The sequence below is a fragment of the Natator depressus genome, chromosome 2 (genome assembly GCF_965152275.1).
Source record: "Natator depressus isolate rNatDep1 chromosome 2, rNatDep2.hap1, whole genome shotgun sequence".
NCBI classification, from domain to species: Eukaryota; Metazoa; Chordata; order Testudines; family Cheloniidae; genus Natator; species Natator depressus.
Window position 1 is genome coordinate 242641485 of NC_134235.1, and position 19670 is coordinate 242661154.

General features: G+C 45.1%; 1 long non-coding RNA gene across 1 annotated transcript in view; it reads right to left on the reverse strand.

The window, feature by feature from the left end:
• Positions 1-19311, reverse strand: part of LOC141981792 (uncharacterized) — a 111944-nt gene extending 92633 nt beyond the window's left edge. The window contains exon 1 of the long non-coding RNA XR_012637923.1: positions 19221-19311. This is a non-coding gene — a long non-coding RNA (uncharacterized LOC141981792). The remainder of the gene's footprint in view (positions 1-19220) is intronic.
• Between the last annotated feature and the right edge of the window lie 359 nt (positions 19312-19670).

Sequence of the window (19670 nt, forward strand, 5' to 3'; positions counted from 1 at the left end):
GACCCTATTAATCAAAAATACATGCAATGGGAGTAAGTTAAGATTGCAATGAGAACTATAACTCCACAACGCCACAGGCCTTAACACTTAGGCCCAGATGCTGCTATACACAGTCGTACTGGGAAGATTCTTACTCCCATCACCATCAATAGGACTATTAGCATAGTAAGGTACTAGGTATCATGACTATGGGTCGTAGAATCTAGGCCAAAGTGATTTTTTTACCTGTACATGCACAAATTGACATTTTAATCATTGCAATTTTAACTTTTCAGTTAAAATTCACATGATTATTCTTCACCAGTGGAGTGTGAAGTCCGCAGCTTTAAGGTTAATTTTTTATTTATTTATACACTTCTATAGTTTGCAAAGGGAGAAAGCAGACCTCAGTGTGCACTTTGGGTCTAATAATTGCATCAAATCATGCCAATCAGGAGTTCAGACTGAACCTCTATCATTGTACTTTTCATAGATTTTAAGACCAAAAGAGACTATTATGATCAACTAGTTTGACCTAGTAATTCCTGAATAAATCTGCATCTTCTGTTTGAGCTAAAGCAGATCTTTTAGAAAGACATTATATCTTGAATTAAAGACTTAGGTTTGTCTATGGTGACAAAGTCAGATCTGAAAAGAGCTTACCTGTTAATTAGAGACACCAGATTCCAATTAAGGGCTGTCTTGATTTTTAAAAACCCTTCTTCCCATGAGTGCGGGGGAGAAGGGAGAAGAAACAAGCTGCATTGGGATTGGGGCAGCAAAGAGAAAAGGCTTCTCCCAGATGGTAGGCTGTTCTCCTCCCTATAGGGGAAACACTGAGTTTTCTTCTGTTTGGGGAAGTGCTGGCAACCAGAAGCCAGCATAATTAGTCAATGTTCCAATGGAACAAGATGTATTTTTTGTGCGGTGTCTTAAAAGAACAACTTGGGCTACTCTGAGGCTCACCCTGTAAATATTGCAAATAAACCAAAGTTAAAAATTAAAAACCTCCAGAGTAGGATTGATTTACTCCAGGTCCCATCCCCTCTACCACCCTGCCACAGGGAGAAACACTGAGACTGACGTGGCAAAAGAGGTACCTTGCCACACTACATGGGCACTTCCAGGAAAACTAATTAAAATAAGCTAAAGTTTTGAATCTGAGGTGGATTAGTTAAACCACATTAAATCCCGGTCAGGTTATTCAGAATTAAAGTAGCCTTAATTCAGTTTAGTTTAATTCACTTTGGAAGTGAAGTAAGCCCTGGTCTACACTAGGAGTTGGGGTCGAATTTAGCAGCGGTAAATCGATTTAACCCTGCACCCGTCCACATAACGAAGCCCTTTTTTTCGACTTAAAGGGCTCTTAAAATCGATTTCTTTACTCCACCCCCGACAAGGGGATTAGCGCTGAAATCGGCCTTGCCGGGTCAAATTTGGGGTAGTGTGGATGCAATTCGACGGTATTGACCTCCAGGAACTATATCCCAGAGTGCTCCATTGTGACCGCTCTGGACAGCACTCTCAACTCAGATGCACTGGCCAGGTAGACAGGAAAAGGCCCGCGAACTTTTGAATCTCATTTCCTGTTTGGCCAGTGTGGCAAGCTGCAGGTGAGCGCAGAGCTCCTCAGCAGAGGTGACCATGATGGAGTCCCAGAATCTCAAAAGAGCTCCAGCATGGACCGAACAGGAGGTACGGGATCTGAACACTGTAAGGGGAGAGGAATCCGTGCTATCAGAACTCCATTCCAGTTTTTGAAATGCCAAAACATTTGTCAAAATCTCCCAGGGCATGAAGGACAGAGGCCATATCAGGGACCCGAAGCAGTGCCACATGAAACTTAAGGAGCTGAGGCAAGCCTACCAGAAAACCAGAGAGGCAAACGGCCGCTCTGGGTCAGACTCCCAAACATGCCGCTTCTATGATGAGCTGCATGCCATTTTAGGGGGTTCAGCCACCACTACCCCAACCGTGTGCTTTGACTCCATCGATGGAGAGGGAGGCAACACGGAAGCAGGTTTTGGGGATGAGGAAGATGATGGCTCACAGCAAGCAAGCAGAGAAACCAGTTTTCCTGACTGCCAGGAACTGTTTCTCACCCTGGACCTGGAGCCAGTACCCCCCTGAACCCACCCAAGGCTGCCTCCCGGACCCACCAGGCGGAGAAGGGAGGTCTGGTGAGTGTACCTTTTTAAATAATATACATGGTTTAAAAGCAAGTGTGTTTAATGATTAATTTGCCCTGGCATTCGCTGCCAGTACAGCTACTGGAAAAGTCTGTTAACATGTCTGGGGATGGAGCAGAAATCCTCCAGGAACATCTCCATAAAGCTCTCCTGGATGTATTCCCAAAGCCTTTGCAAAAGTTTTCTGGGGAGGACAGCCTTATTCCATCCACACTTTACCACACCAGGCCAGTAGCACATAGTCGGGAATCATTGCAGAACAAAGTATTGCAGCGTATGTTTGCTGGCGTTCAAACAACATCCATTCTTTATCCTCAGGAGAGTGATATCATTCATGGTCACCTGGTTGAAATACGGTGCTTTTCTTAAGGGAACATTCAGAGGTGCCTGTTCCTGCTGGGCTGTTTGCCTGTGGCTGAACAGAAATGTTCCCCACTGTTAGCCACGGGGAGTGGGAAGGGGCTAGCCACGTAGTGGAGGGAGGCAAAATGCGACCTTGGAACGAAAGCACATGTGCTATGTATGTAATGTTAACAGCAAGGTTTACCGTGAAAGAGTGTACCCATTGTTCTATAAAATGTGTCTTTTTAAATACCACCGTCCCTTTTTTTCCCTCCACCAGCTGCATGTGTTTCAAGGATCACAGGATCTTCTCCTTCCCAGAGGCTAGCGAAGATTAGAAGGCGAAAAAAATGCACTCGCGATGAAATGTTCTCTGACCTCATGCTGTCCTCCCACACTGACAGAGCACAGACGAATGCTTGGAGGCAGACAATGTCAGAGTGCAGGAAAGCACAAAATGACCGGGAGGAGAGGTGGCGGGCTGAAGAGAGGGCTGAAGCTGATAGGTGGTGGCAGCGTGATGAGAGGAGGCAGGATTCAATGCTGAGGCTGCTGGAGGATCAAACTAATATGCTCCAGTGTATGGTTGACCTGCAGGAAAGGCAGCTGGAGCACAGACCACCACTACAGCCCCTCTGTAACCAACCGCCATCCTCCCCAAGTTCCAGAGCCTCGTCACCCAGATGCCCAAGAACGCGGTGGGGGGGGCCTCCAGCCACCCAGCCACTCCACTCCAGAGGATTGCCCAAGCAACAGAAGGCTGGCATTCAATAAGTTTTAAAGTTTTAAAGTGCTGTGTGGCCTTGTCCTTCCCTCCTCCACTACCTGACCCGGTGCTTCCATCCTCCACCACCCCTCTGGGCCCACCTTGGCAGTTATCCCCCTATTTGTGTGATGAATTAATAAAGAATGCATGAAAGTGAAGCAACAATGATTTTATTGCCTCTGCAAGCGGTGATCGAAGGGGGGGAGGGGAGGGTGGTTAGCTTACAGGGAAGTAGAGTGAACCAAGGGAGTGGGGTTTCATCAAGGAGAAACAAACAGAACTTTCACACCGTAGCCTGGCCAGTCATGAAACCGGTTTTCAAAGCTTCTCTGATGCGCACCGCGCTCTCCTGTGCTCTTCTAACCGCCCTAGTGTCTAGCGATTTGCCTCAACCTTCCACCCCGCCATAAACGTCTCCCCCTTATTCTCAGAGATATTGTGGAGTGCACAGCAAGCTGTAATAACAATGGGAATATTGGTTTCGCTGAGGTCTAAGCGAGTCAGTAAACTGCACCAGCGCACTTTTAAACGTCCAAATGCGCATTCTATCACCATTCTGCACGTGCTCAGCCTATAGTTGAACAGCTCCTGACTACTGTCCAGGCTGCCTGTGTATGGCTTCATGAGCCATGGCATTAAGGAGTAGGCTGGGCCCCAAGGATAACTATAGGCATTTCAACATCCCCAGTGGTTATTTTCTGGTCTGGGAAGAAAGTCCCTTCCTGCAGCTTTTGAAACAGACCAGAGTTCCTGAAGATGTGAGCGTCATGTACCTTTCCCGGCCATCCCATGCTGATGTTGGTGAAAGGTCCCTGGTGACCCACCAGTGCTTGCAGCACTATTGAAAAGTACCCCTTGCGGTTTATGTACTTGCCGGCTTGGTGCTCCGGGGCCAAGATAGGGATATGGGTTCTGTCTATGGCTCCACTACAGTTAGGGAATCCCATTGCAGCAAAGCCATCCACTATGACCTGCACATTTCCCAGGGTCACTACCCTTGATATCAGCAGATCTTTGATTGCGTTGGCTACTTGCATCACAGCAGCCCCCACAGTAGATTTGCCCACTCCAAATTGATTCCCGACTGACCGGTAGCTGTCCGGCATTGCAAGCTTCCACAGGGCTATTGCCACTCACTTCTCAACTGTGAGGGCTGCTCTTATCTTGGTATTCTGGCACTTCAGGGCAGAGGAAAGCAAGTCACAAAGTTCCATGAAAGTGCCCTTATGCATGCGAAAGTTTTGCAGCCACTGGGAATCATCCCAGACCTGTAACACTATGCGGTCCCACCAGTCTGTGCTTGTTTCCCGGGCCCAGAATCATGAACCTGCCCCATTAACACCATGATGCCCACATTGCCAGGACCCGTGCTTTGAGAGAAGTCTGTGTCCATGTCCTCATAGCTCTCGTCACCACGCTGATGTCACCTACTCGCCCGGTTTCGCTTTGGCAGGTTCTGGTGTTGCATATACTGCTGGATAATGTGTGTAGTGTTTAATGTGCTCCTAATTGCCAAAGTGATCTGAGCGGGCTCCATGCTTGCCGTGGTATGGCATCTGAACGGAAAAAAGGCACGGAACGATTGTCTGCCGTTGTTCTGACAGAGGGGCGACTGACGACATGACTTACAGGGTTGGCTTACAGGGAATTAAAATCAACAAAGGGGGTGGCTTTACATCAAGGAGAAACAAAAACAACTGTCACACAGAATGGCCCCCTCAAGGATTGAGGCCAATTGAGCAGGCCAATGCTCAACCCACTGAGCTATCCCTCCCCCGGTATGCCAGGCAGCACTGAATCTCCATTAAACTTTTCAAGGTGCCCCTGACAGACCTCACCAAAATGGGCCTGACAACATGTACCCAGAACCACCCGCGACAATGTTTTTGCCCCATTAGGCATTGGGATCTCAACCCAGAATTCCAATGGGCAGCGGAGATGTGACAAAAACAACTGTCACACAGAATGGCCCCCTCAAGGATTGAGGCCAATTGAGCAGGCCAATGCTCAACCCACTGAGCTATCCCTCCCCCGGTATGCCAGGCAGCACTGAATCTCCATTAAACTTTTCAAGGTGCCCCTGACAGACCTCACCAAAATGGGCCTGACAACATGTACCCAGAACCACCCGCGACAATGTTTTTGCCCCATTAGGCATTGGGATCTCAACCCAGAATTCCAATGGGCAGCGGAGATTGCGGGAACTGTGGAATAGCTACCCACAGTGCAACACTCCGGAAGTCGACGCTAGCCTTGGTACTGTGGAAGCACTCCGCCGAGTTAATGCACTTAATGCACTTAGAGCATTTTGTGTGGGGGCACATACAATCGACTATATAAAAACGATTTCTAAAAAATCGACTTCTATAAATTTGACCTAATTTCGTAGTGTAGACATACGCTAAGATAAAATTAACTAAGACTACTATTCTGAATGAGGTGTTCACACAGGGGCTTAATGCATTTTAACTAATCAACTTCAAATTAACACCTTCAGTTAATCCAAATTAATTTTCCTAGGTGTCCCCATGTAGATAAATCCTAAATGATGGAGCATCTACCATATCCAAGATTTCCTGTACTCTGCCCTGCTAAGAGGAGTAGATAGGGAATATAGCTGCTCTGAAAAAATCTGCTTTTCAAAGTAAAATACTTTTTCCTTAGAGATGGAACCAAGCTACAACATAAACTTTTCCAAAGTTATGGGTTGTTTTGATCCATGGTTTTGTTTTGACCATTTCAAACATACGGGCCAGAGTTTGATACCCCACCTAAATCTGGATTTTAATCTATTCAACATTTGGGGCTTTTCAGACCTGTAGCGTTGATTTCAGTTCATGTAGAATTTTATTCTTTGAAATGATAATCTTTGAGACATTAAGGCCTGATTCAGATCTTGCTTATACTATATAAGCCAGGCATAACTCCTATGAAGTTATAGCATTGTAAAATTGATGTGAAATCAGAATCAAGCCCCAGATTGTCTGTAACCCATGACCAGCCCCTGAGTTATTCAATTTCCTCATTTTTCCAATATTAATTAAAAGCTCTATCTTGCATTCCTTGCAACCCAAAACTCTGATGGACTTCCATTAAATGTCTGTGTGAGCAAAGAATGTAGGATTGACCCCAAATGTTTATCATTTTTACTGAGAGAATGTTCTCTCTTTTCATAAACTTCACTGAATCAAATATTTCTAACGGGGGAGGGGGGAAATTAAAGGAATTAAAACAGCACAAGAGAGTACATCAAGTGCTGCAAAGAAGAATAAATGCATAACAGACCAGGAAAGCAGACACATTGACAACACAACTGAAGAAAAACTATTTAAAGAAACTAATGCCAGAGTCTCAGATTAGAATATCATCATCCCCAAAGAATGCACATCAAACTATCCATCAATCCAGGAAGGCATTTATATTGTATTCATTACTAAAGTGTGGAGCATTTATTTCACCTTATACATTTATTTTTGTTATATGCATTTCTAATGATCAGTACCTGGCTGTAAATTATATTACAAATTAGTGACACAGTACATCAAATTTGCATAAAGGAAGTCATATCTCTTTCCTCTTCCAGCATCAAATGATTTAAACAGGAAACAGATCCAGGTGGTTGAGATAGTTGAGGAACAGCAGTGAATGGGTTTTGCTGGTGTTCCTCTAGATCAATAAACTCTGTTGGGAACATTAATGTTGAAGTGACTGTGACAGGGTCGGTCACAGAGACTCCCTTGGGACTGTCACCTGATGTGATGGAATTACCTCTGAGCCCGTTTTCCCTGCCAGCTTGCGACTCCAGAACCCTGCCTTGTTGAGCCAGACACGCTAGCCTGCTGCAACACAGACCCAGATCTGGTCCACGCCCCCAAAGCTGCAGACTTTAAACAAAAACTACTCAGCAGGTTACTTGTCTTCAGACACCCAGTTCCCAATGGGATCCAAACTGCAAATAAATCCATTTTACTCTGTATAAAGCTTATACAGGGTAAACTCATAAATTGTCCACCCTCTATAACACCAATAGAGAGCTATGCACAGCTGTTTGCTCCCCCAGGTATTAATCACTTACTCTGGGTTAATTAATAAGCAAAAATGATTTTATTAAGGAAAAAAGTAGGATTTAAGTGGTTTCAAGTAATAACAGACAGAACAAAGTAAGTTACCAAGCAAAATAAAACAGAACACGCAAATCTGAGCCCAATACATTAAGAAACTGTTTACAGGTAAATCTCACCCTCAGAGATGTTCCAATAAACTTCTTTCACAGACTAGACTCCTTCCTAGTCTTGGCCCAATCATTTCCCCTGGCACAGTCCTGGTACAGTCCTTGTTCTTGTTAGTTCCAGCAGGCATCTTAGGTGAAAAGCAAGGGCTTTCTCATGACTCACAGCCCCCTTTGTTCTCTTCCACCCCCTTTTATAGCTTTGGCACAAGATAGGAATCTTTTGTCTCTCTGGGTTCCCACCCCTCCTTCTAAATGGAAAAGCACCAGGTTTAAGATGGATTCCAGTATCAGGTGACATGGTCACGTGTCCTGTGAGACCCCAGCCTTCATTCTTCCAGGGCTGGCTGGCACTCACCCAGGAAGGTTTGCAAGTAAACAGAGCATTTACAACCAATTGTCAAGATTATAAACCACCATCAATGGCCCACACCTTGCATAATTACAATAGGACCTCAGAGTTATACTTTATATTTCTAGCTTCAGATACAAGTATGATACATACATACAAATAGGAAGAACACACTCAGTAGATTATAAGCTTTGTAATGATACCTTACAAGAGACATTTTGCATAAAGCATATTCCAGTTACATTATATTTACACTCATAAGCATATTTCCATAAAACATTGTGGAGTGCAGCATCACAGCAACATTGGTCAAAGAATAAGCCACAGAACAAAAGATTAGTAAGATTCATTTTGGTTATGCTTGAAAAGCTATTCATTAGTGTAGCGGTCAGTAGTAGTCCCTCCCTGTCAGGCTTGGAGGGAGGCCACTCTGCCTTCCTGCATCAGGCAGCAAAACCACCATTAGTTAGTAGTCTATAGGCCCTGGCTCTCTGGGCAGAGCCAGGAATCAAGCAGTCTTTGGCCTCACCTCCCAGCTGTGGCAGACAGTAAACACAGTCAGGGCTCTAACCCTCTGAGCAATGGGCTGTCTTTAGCCCAGCTTCCTGGCTTGGGCAGACACAAGACACAGGCCTTCAGGCCTAGAGTGAGTCGGCCACTGCCCCAGGGGTGGGGATGGTGGCAAGAGGGGGTGGAGTGACCTGGGCCCACCCTACTCAACCGGGTCACAGCCCAGGGGCCTTGCAGTCACTGGGAATCCCACCACTGGGTCAGCGGAGATGTGGTCCACTCCCAATAATTGATGAGGAGTTAGATTACCAAATGGTATTGACACCTCCTCATCAATTATTGGAAGTGGACCACATCCACCCTGATTGAATTGGCCCTGTCAACACTGGTTCTCCACTTGTAAGGTAACTCCCTTCTCTTCATGTGCCAGTATATTTCTGCCTGCATCTGTAATTTTCACTCCACGCATCTGAAGAAGTGGGTTTTTTTACCCACAAAAGCTTATGCCCAAATAAATCTGTTAGTCTTTAAGGTGCCACCGGACTCCTTGTTGTTTTCGTGGATACAAACTAACATGGCTACCCCTCTGATACTAGTTTCCCTGAGCTACTTCTCTCAAACAACTTTCCCCAGGCTTGTCAGAATGGTGTGGTGGATGAGCGTGGTCTGACCTGACAGGGTGGTGAAGGTCTTCGGGAAAGCCTTCGGCTCCGGGCCTGTTTCTGTGTGGGTATCTCCTAAGTCTGCAGCTCTTTGGGGTCTGTTGCCACAGGCACTTGGGGACCCAGGTCTGTTTCAGGGAGATATGGGGCAATCAACAGCCCCTCACGCTCTCGCCACAGTTTCAGGAGGTTGACATGGTAGAGCTACTGTTTCTTCCATCAGTCTGGTTGCCATATTTCATAAGTAACGGGGCCTACTTGGCAGATCACTTCATACGGCCCTTGCAAACAGGCCAAGAGCTTTGACTTGTCCGAGGGAAGTAGGAGGACCCCCCTATTGCTAGGTTCAAAGGCTCAAGCCTGAGCTCCTTTGTTATAGGTCCACTTTTGAGCCCCTAAGCAGCCTGAAAGTTCTCCTTCACTACGTCCCCAGCACTGGTTAAGCACCTCTGCAATTGTAGAACATATTGCAAGAGACCCTGGGCCAGTGATGGTGTATATTTCCAGGTTTTTCACGTCAGGTCTAGTAGTCCCAGGGGCTGGTGACCGTAGAGCAACTGAAAGAGGGAAAATTTAGTTGTAGACTGTAGTACCTCCTGAATAGCTAACAAGAGGGGTGGGAACCAGATGGCATAATCCAAGATGAGCAGGATATACTTGAATCTGGCAATGCTCTTCATAAGGGGCCCCACCAGCACAGCAACCCTATTGAAGGGGATCCCAATTACTGGCAAGGGGATAAAGGGAGCCTCCTGCATTCCTTATAGGGCCACGAGCTAACATTTGGGACACAAGTTACAATAGTCTTTCACATCCTGATGCAGCCCCAGCCAGAAAAAGCTGGCCAAAACTCAAGCCAGGGTCTTTTCATGTCCAAGATGTCCAGCTGCAGGGACATCACAGGCCAGCTTCAGGATAGCACTTTGGTGGCATCGGGGCAGAACCAACTGGGTCCGGGGCTCTTGAGTCTGGGGGTCTCAGTCTATGCGATAGAGGCGGTCACTGGTCAGTTTAAAACAGGGCCACTTGGTCGCTCACTGGGGCTCTGTCACTTTCCTGTTGACACAGGCAAATTGCACATATGCCCAGCTGACCAAGGGGCCTTCCATCTGGTCCTGACTGAAGTCAGCCCCTACACTGGTGGCTCCCTCATCAGTCGGCACTGGGGTTGGGACCTCTCCATCCTGGCAGTCCTGGTCCAGCTCCAGGGCTGACGGATCGTCCGTGTCGCAGTCTTTATGCAGCTCATCCTCAGTGTCAAGGGGGTTGCCCTCGAAGGCCATTGAATCAGTTGGGTCCCAAGTTTCCTGCTGCACAACACCTCTGTGCAGGGCCAGAAACAAGCAGTCTTTGGCCTAGCCTCCTGGCTATGACAGACAGTAAACACAGTCAGATTTCTGACCCTCTGGGCGTGGCACAGTAATGAACAGTCTTTAGCCCAGCCTTCTGCCTAGGGCAGACAGCAAACACAGTGTAGGCAGGGCAGAGCAATGAGCAGTCTTTAGACCAGCATTCTGACTAGGGCAGACATACAGCACAGAAGGCACAGGCTTTCAGGCCTAGGGTGAGTAGGCCACCATGCCAGGAATTGGGGTGCTAGCAGGGGTATGGGGACACGGGCTCACCCTACTCCACTGGGTTCCAGTCCAAGGCTCTAATAGTGGCAGGGAATCCAGCCACTGGGTCAGCGGGGATCCTACCACAACATGCTGCCTCATGTTGTGATAGACAATGAGGCTAATGTCTGGTTTCCCTGGGCTACTTCCTACCACAGTCCATTGGCAGGTCTCCATCATCTGTGAGTTCTCAGTCTCCTCTGGGTAAACTGCAGATGGCAGTCCTAGCAGCTCCTCTCTGCCCTCAGTCTCTGGGGTCAGGGCACTACACAGCTCGGTAGTGGGGCTGGAGTCCTGCAGCAGGCTAGAGGCTTTTATATCTCATGTAAAGTGGACCGCTGTTTTTCCCTCTTATGGCAATACCATTCTTCTTTATATGACATAAGAGGCATATTCTGGAGGCTCATTGTCACTTGTTTAGTAATATAACTTTCTTCACTCCAGCTGATTTGTATAGGAGTGCTGGGATTTGTTTATAGTTTTGTAAGAAACATAAGCTTTAGCATGAAATGAATAAAGTCGCAGGCTGTATCGGTGCTTGCTACTGTTTGGGATTTCTTTTTCTCCCACACAAAGATGGATAATTAAAGGTCTAGAAAGGAATAAATTAATCTCCTCTACATTTTTGAGTGGGGCCCTCAGAAGTAGACAGTAAGTTCTAAACAACCCTACTGCAATGTCATCACCATCAGAACTGCTGGACTTCTTCTTGCTAGTGACAAGAATCATGACAGCTGCCACACATTGGAAGGATCAGCCTACTCCCAGCATGACTAAAAGGTTTCACAAAATTGGGGAGGTATTGATAGTGGAGAATCTAACTCAGTAAATAGGCCAATAACTCCCTGGTGCCATAATTATGATTAATTGTAGAATACTCAAGAGCATGTTTGGCTCTGTTTAGACAAGAGTTTACAATGTAGAAAGATGGTGTGATCTAAAGAATGACAATGCGGTGGGGAAGAAGCAAATATCAGTGCAGCACAAGCCATTTAAAAATATTGAACTCTTTTGCTTTTATTGTTCGTTTTTTTTAACCATTAATAACTTGGCCATTCTATGCTTTGATTCACTTTTAGGTAGCTCTTTAACTCTTGCCTTTTTTCCTGTATTCTCGTACTTCCACTTCCTTTGGAAGGTGGCATAATTAGCCTATTGAATTTGCCACAGGATATCATGGAGTTGAGGAGTTGAGCAGCAGGATTAGCTAGCATTATGAACTCTCTGCAGGTGTCTTTATCAAGCTGCAAACTCAGTGGTGAATGTGCAGCTTATTTGCCTTTTCTGTTGAACTTTTACTCCATATTGGGCTGGAATTCCCAAGGGGTAGTAGTACAGAGCTAATAATAGAGGGTCAATAAATCTGGGTGGTACTTTATTCAAATAGAAGCACTACAGACAAAAGGCTGGTTCTTACCCAGGAGAACTGGTTTGTCAGGGGAGCGATTGCCTAACAACAAAGTCACTGGGTAAGGGTCTGTCTCCTGTTGAGACTGACCAGGGAGTCATTTTACAAAGGGGACTGGAGATTATAAAAGAGAGGCCCTCTCCGCAGTCATGGGAAAAGAGAGAGAAAGGGAGAAGAGACTAGAGATTCCATACTCTGGATGAGAAGCCATGTTCAGGGGGGCAGGGGAAGAGGAAGGATCATGGACTCTTTGACGACTCTGGTCTGTGCACAAAGCACTGTCCAGGGTGGTGAGGAACCTATGTCAGGGAAATGTGTATAGGTGTGTTTGTTACTTTTTATAGATCTGTGTATTTCTTGTGCTACCTAAGTGAGCAGTAATGGTGTTTTAGAATCCTGTGCAAAGTCTCTATGTGTGTGCTGGCTTTCACTGACATGTACTCCTAAAGAAGTAAACTGTAAACCAGAAGACCACACCTTCAGTGGGCTTCTGGGGAACATGCAAGACCTGTTTGGGAGATTTTGGGGAAATGGTTTCAAGCCAAGACAGCTGAACTTGGGGTGGGGGGCAACTGCCATGAGGGGTGTCAGATATGAGGTCTACACCTTGACCAAAGCTGTGACAACAGGTTAGAATCATAGAATCATAGAATCATAGAATATCAGGGTTGGAAGGGACCCCAGAAGGTCATCTAGTCCAACCCCCTGCTTGAAGCAGGACCAATTCCCAGTTAAATCATCCCAGCCAGGGCTTTGTCAAGCCTGACCTTAAAAACCTCTAAGGAAGGAGATTCTACCACCTCCCTAGGTAACGCATTCCAGTGTTTCACCACCCTCTTAGTGAAAAAGTTTTTCCTAATATCCAATCTAAACCTCCCCCATTGCAACTTGAGACCATTACTCCTCGTTCTGTCATCTGCTACCATTGAGAACAGTCTAGAGCCATCCTCTTTGGAACCCCCTTTCAGGTAGTTGAAAGCAGCTATCAAATCCCCCCTCATTCTTTTCTTCTGCAGACTAAACAATCCCAGCTCCCTCAGCCTCTCTTCATAAGTCATGTGCTCTAGACCCCTAATCATTTTTGTTGCCCTTCGCTGGACTCTCTCCAATTTATCCACATCCTTCTTGTAGTGTGGGGCCCAAAACTGGACACAGTACTCCAGATGAGGCCTCACCAGTGTCGAATAGAGGGGAAGGATCACATCCCTCGATCTGCTCGCTATGCCCCTACTTATACATCCCAAAATGCCATTGGCCTTCTTGGCAACAAGGGCACACTGTTGACTCATATCCAGCTTCTCGTCCACTGACACCCCTAGGTCCTTTTCCGCAGAACTGCTGCCTAGCCATTCGGTCCCTAGTCTGTAGCGGTGCATTGGATTCTTCCATCCTAAGTGCAGGACCCTGCACTTATCCTTATTGAACCTCATCGGATTTCTTTTGGCCCAATCCTCCAATTTGTCTAGGTCCTTCTGTATCCTATCCCTCCCCTCCAGCGTATCTACCACTCCTCCCAGTTTAGTATCATCTGCAAATTTTCTGAGAGTGCAATCCACACCATCCTCCAGATCATTTATGAAGATATTGAACAAAACCGGCCCCAGGACCGACCCCTGGGGCACTCCACTTGACACCGGCTGCCAACTAGACATGGAGCCATTTATCACTACCCGTTGAGCCCGACAATCTAGCCAGCTTTCTACCCACCTTATAGTGCATTCATCTAGCCCATACTTCCTTAACTTGCTGACAAGAATACTGTGGGAGACCGTGTCAAAAGCTTTGCTAAAGTCAAGAAACAATACATCCACTGCTTTCCCTTCATCCACAGAACCAGTAATCTCATCATAAAAGGCGATTAGATTAGTCAGGCATGACCTTCCCTTGGTGAATCCATGCTGACTGTTCCTGATCACTTTCCTCTCATGTAAGTGCTTCAGGATTGATTCTTTGAGGACCTGCTCCATGATTTTTCCAGGGACTGAGGTGAGGCTGACTGGCCTGTAGTTCCCAGGATCCTCCTTCTTCCCTTTTTTAAAGATTGGCACTACATTAGCCTTTTTCCAGTCATCCGGGACTTCCCCCGTTCGCCACGAGTTTTCAAAGATAATGGCCAAGGGCTCTGCAATCACAGCCGCCAATTCCTTCAGCACTCTCGGATGTAACTCGTCTGGCCCCATGGACTTGTGCACGTCCAGCTTTTCTAAATAGTCCCTAACCACCTCTATCTCCACAGAGGGCTGGCCATCTCTTCCCCATTCTGTGATGCCCAGCGCAGCAGTCTGGGAGCTGACCTTGTTAGTGAAAACAGAGGCAAAAAAAGCATTGAGTACATTAGCTTTTTCCACATCCTCTGTCACTAGGTTGCCTCCCTCATTCAGTAAGGGGCCCACACTTTCCTTGGCTTTCTTCTTGTTGCCAACATACCTGAAGAAACCCTTCTTGTTACTCTTGACATCTCTTGCTAGCTGCAGCTCCAGGTGCGATTTGGCCCTCCTTATATCTTTCCTACATGCCCGAGCAATATTTTTATACTCTTCCCTGGTCATATGTCCAACCTTCCACTTCTTGTAAGCTTCTTTTTTATGTTTAAGATCCGCTAGGATTTCACCATTAAGCCAAGCTGGTCGCTTGCCATGTTTACTATTCTTTCGACTCATCGGGATGGTTTGTCCCTGTAACCTCAACAGGGATTCCTTGAAATACAGCCAGCTCTCCTGGACTCCCTTCCCCTTCATGTTAGTCCCCCAGGGGATCCTGGCCATCTGTTCCCTGAGGGAGTCGAAGTCTGCTTTCCTGAAGTCCAGGGTCCGTATCCTGCTGCTTACCTTTCTTCCCTGCGTCAGGATCCTGAACTCAACCAACTCATGGTCACTGCCTCCCAGATTCCCATCCACTTTTGCTTCCCCCACTAATTCTACCCAGTTTGTGAGCAGCAGGTCAAGAAAAGCGCCCCCCCTAGTTGGCTCCCCTAGCACTTGCGCCAGGAAATTGTCCCCTACGCTTTCCAAAAACTTCCTGGATTGTCTATGCACCGCTGTATTGCTCTCCCAGCAGATATCAGGAAAATTAAAGTCACCCATGAGAATCAGGGCATGCGATCTAGTAGCTTCCGTGAGTTGCCGGAAGAAAGCCTCATCCACCTCATCCCCCTGGTTATTCCATTATGGGGACCATTACCTGGTGCCATTCTCTGAAGCACATGGTACTGGTTTCTATTGGTGTCAGGTTATTGCACCGATGAAGTGAGCTGTAGCTCACGAAAGCTTATGCTCAAATAAATTGGTTAGTCTCTAAGGTGCCACTAGTACTCCTTTTCTTTTTGCACTAGATCAATGGTTCTTAACCCTTACTGCAACCTCCACCCCTTTGGTTCTCAAAATATGTTCTTGCACCCCTTATCAAAAATCAAAATATGTTCTTGCACCCCTTATCAAAAATCATTGGAAGTAGGTCAGTTCTTTAAACCTAGATATATTTTTTGTTTCTATATTACAGTAATCGTTAAAAAATGTATAATGTTAATAAATACATAGGTTTGATGAAACAAAGTAGTTGTACTTATGTGCCTGTGCTTAATTTGTGTTTTCAATGATTTACCTTCTAAAAAAATCTGGCATGCCTCGCACCCCCAGAAAGGGCATCTTGCACCCCCAAGGGGGTGCGTGCACCCCAGCTTAAGAACCAGTGCACTAGATGGATTACTAGTCTTATCAATAAAGCAATTGCTGTGTAATGTTCCTTTGTTCCTCACCAAATAATTCACTTTCCTGATGCTTCAGGAGCCATTTCTTGGATAGCGATAGAAGGGGAATGAGGAGGCGTTTGGGTTCCTTTGGTACTGATTACCATGGTACTATTTCTTTTCTATTATCATTTCTCAAGCACTAATCTCACCCCCATCTACTTTTGCTTCACAAGCTGCTGCAATGGGTCCCAAATGGAGTTTGACATTTGTCAATACATCTTGGGCTAATTTTCCCCTCTGCAGTTTCATTGTGTGGGTTTTTGTGTTAACTACCAGAAAGCCAATGAGTTTCTGAAACCCAGCAAAAAGAAGAAGTTGGATAGAATGGTCAAAATGAGTGCCATTCTCTTCCTTTCCCAAAGGACATTGGGTTTGAGATTCCCTGACGCAGGAAGGGTTCAGGGATGGCTGGTCCCATACACTACTCTCTAGTGCATGGAAGCAATGTGCAAAGAACTATTTACAAATGTTTGAGAGGCTAGTGTAAACAATGCAGCTGGGAACAGAAGACTGATAATGGCTTTTATCAAGTGTGCAACAAGTTGGAGCAGCATCAGTGTTTACAAAGGATCATGCATGTCTTTTGCAGTTGTCTCTGGGAAAACACTTCAAAGTATTACATTCCTAAAAGAACAGCATGAAGTTGCAGGCAATTAATCTGGCTATTGTTTATCCGACATGTAAAGTTTTAAGATTAGCACATAATATTTACTCAGAGCATAATGGATAAGGGGACCTTTTGTTCTTGGCTTTATAGTTTGTTTGACAGCTCCAGATGAAAATGGAAGGCGAGGGACAGTCCCATAGAACTGAAGGATTCAGAAGGACAAGTCCTCAGTGCTCATTCCCAAAGCCCTTGAGCATGAAGCTTTTCAAGCACAATTTTTCTGAAGGTTTTGTAGAGCAAGGACAAGAACAGTTCCTGTTCTACAAAGTGCAGTATGCATTCCCCTCTGTGCGTAGCTGGCCCATACAGAGGTGAATGAAGACCATTGCCCCTCTGCATCCCTTCTCTTGCTATCCTCAAGCAGCCCTTGAGCTCTGTGTTCCCGCTTTTGTATCTTTGCAGAAGTGATTTTACACTTGAGAGTGCTAAGGAGACTGAAATACAGCTGTGCAGGAACCAGATTTTTCATTTCAAAATTTTTTGTATTCCTGAATGGAATGATGGCCCCCAAACACTGAAATTTCCCACAAACCAAAATTCCAGAAAAATTTCATTTTGGGTTGATCAAACTGTTTCATTTCAGCAAAATCAAAACATTCTGTTCTGATTCTGACTTTTTAATTTTATTGTATAATATTAAACAACTGAAATGAAAAGTCATTTCAATATAGAAAGTTCTGTTCTAAGAAGTCTAAACAGACCTTATCAAAATGGTCTCTATAAGTTTTTCTTTCAAACAAAGTTTTGTCCAAGATGGACATTTTTCTAGGAAACATTTCATTTTTGAAAAATTGGTACTTTCTAATGGAAAAATGGTCCACTGCAAAATTTCCAAGAAGCTCTAGCATGTACTGAGCTGCTACTTCAGATCAGTTTTAGAAGCTAAAGCTCACAGGTCAAAATGTGCTCTAAAATCTACAGAATCACCAGAGGAGTTAACTGAATTATTATGACAGTGGTAACTCTACTGATAATACTGATAATAACTCTACTGATGTCAGCAGAGTTTTTGATGGCTACACACTGGCTTGACAGCCGCATTTGGCCACTTTGAATAGATGTTTCAAATATGCAGTCCTTCCATACACCTGCACTGGGACAGATCACAACCTAGCCCTCTGAATTGTCCCATCCCCCCCGTCTCCTTTCTAAGATTTACATTTGTAATTGTTCACTGTTTTGTGTATGAAATAAATCAGATTAGTGCTCTGGACTAAATTTTTAATAGGTAAACAGGGAATGGCAGGTGATATTTTATGTGCCAGTTCCTTGCTGTGCACCTAGATCTTCCAAACTAGCCCTTTTGCTTTAATGGGATTTTGACCAAACTTTCACCCCCACTCGCTATTCAGTAGCCATCTACAGGAGGAATACTTACTCGCTGCTTAGTATTTCAGGTTGGAGACATAATTGGCTGCCGGGGAGAGTAATCAATAGGAAGCACTGCTTAATAAGCAAATATTTCTTTGTAGTACAGATGAGTGACAGTGCAGCTCTGTAAATAGCCATTATGAGTGAATGGGACTGAAATAAGTGGATAGTGCTGCATCGGGAGTCGCTGCATGCAGACATACCTTCCTTCCAGCCACTTGTCAGTGTCCTCGTTTTAAACAATAATTATCCAAATTCAGGCTTGCTGGGGCTGCCTAGATGAAGATCCGCTTTTGAAATTACTATATTTTTACACCTTTTGTCTTAAATGGCACACATCCTTGTGATATGAGAAATCTGATGAATGCAACATTATCACAGCTTTTAGTCATTAGGAGGCAAATCCTACTTCTTCCACTGGATGCTGTGGGTGCTCAGCACTGCTGAAAATCAAGCCATTTATCAAGCCATCCAGCACTGGGACTCCACATAGGAATGACTATCTGAGTTATCAGATCCCAGTGCAGAATCAGGGGGAAGATCACACTTCCATCTATAAAAATAATGTTGATGCAATAAGATTCCTTCAAATAAGAACACAATTACTAGTGAAGTATAACAGAAAATCATTAAAAACTCCGAAGGAAAACTAGACCAACAATGTATCAGTCATTATTGCCTTACACTGAATTTTATTGGGCATATGCTGGGGAACGAACCACAAATCCCAGTCCCTCCCCCTCCCTAGGTGAAATGGAACCACACCATTTCCATCATCAGAGCCATCTGCACCCATTGAGGAAGGCCCAGGATTTGCTTCAGAATGACTAGACATCTTAATAAGGTTTGTGTTTGTTGAATTATTTGTGCATTTAAATAAAGGTAGCAAAATCTCATCAATCTGAAAGTTAATCTCTAAGTGCAGTCCCAGGAGAGAGAGGTACCTAATTTAACCTTTGAAAATGTTGCCCCTAATTTACGTTTTATAGATATTTTCCATCATGTAATGTGAATATGCATCGTGTAACACATTTTCTGAATTATTTGTTTTCTTCAATAAAATCTGAACAGTAGAACCCCCTATTTTGCAAACTAATTGGGGACTGTGTATCATCCTAACTGAATGCAACAGGAGGACCTTTGCGAGGAAGGAGGCCAGATGCAGCCCCTTGTAATTTAAAAGGCTGAGTCTTTAATACTGATGCTATCCACCCAGTTTCATTTCCCCATCACTATAGACATTTCACACACTCTTTAGTCATTTTTGTATTTGCCCAGTCCAATAATAATAATAATACTAAGCACGCATGTTCAAAGAATTATACAAACAATAACTTGAAAGAATGTAGAAGAGACTGAAAAGTGTTAAGGAAATGGCCTACCTGGTCTTTAGGGAGTGGAAAGTGTGAAGAAAGCATGTTGTTTCTTTTCATCTGAGGCTCTTGTGCTAAATAAAAGCTGAAGCTGTTTATCACTTCCTTGGAAACAGGGCATGACTACATGAAAAAGAGGATAGAAATGCAAGAGGAAAGCCAGGCTTCATCACACAGATAGCAGTTCCCATTCCCTTACTATCTCAGGGCCCAAAATTGCAGATTCTTATTCAGGTGATCTTCCTGATAACACCATCCTGGCCACTATGGATGTAGAAGCCCTCTACACCAACATTCCACACAAAGATGGACTACAAGCCATCAAGAACACTATCCCCGATAATGTCACGGCTAACCTGGTGGCTGAACTTTGTGACTTTGTCCTTACCCATAACTATTTTACATTTGGGGACAATGTATACCTTCAGATCAGCGGCACTGCTATGGGTACCCGCATGG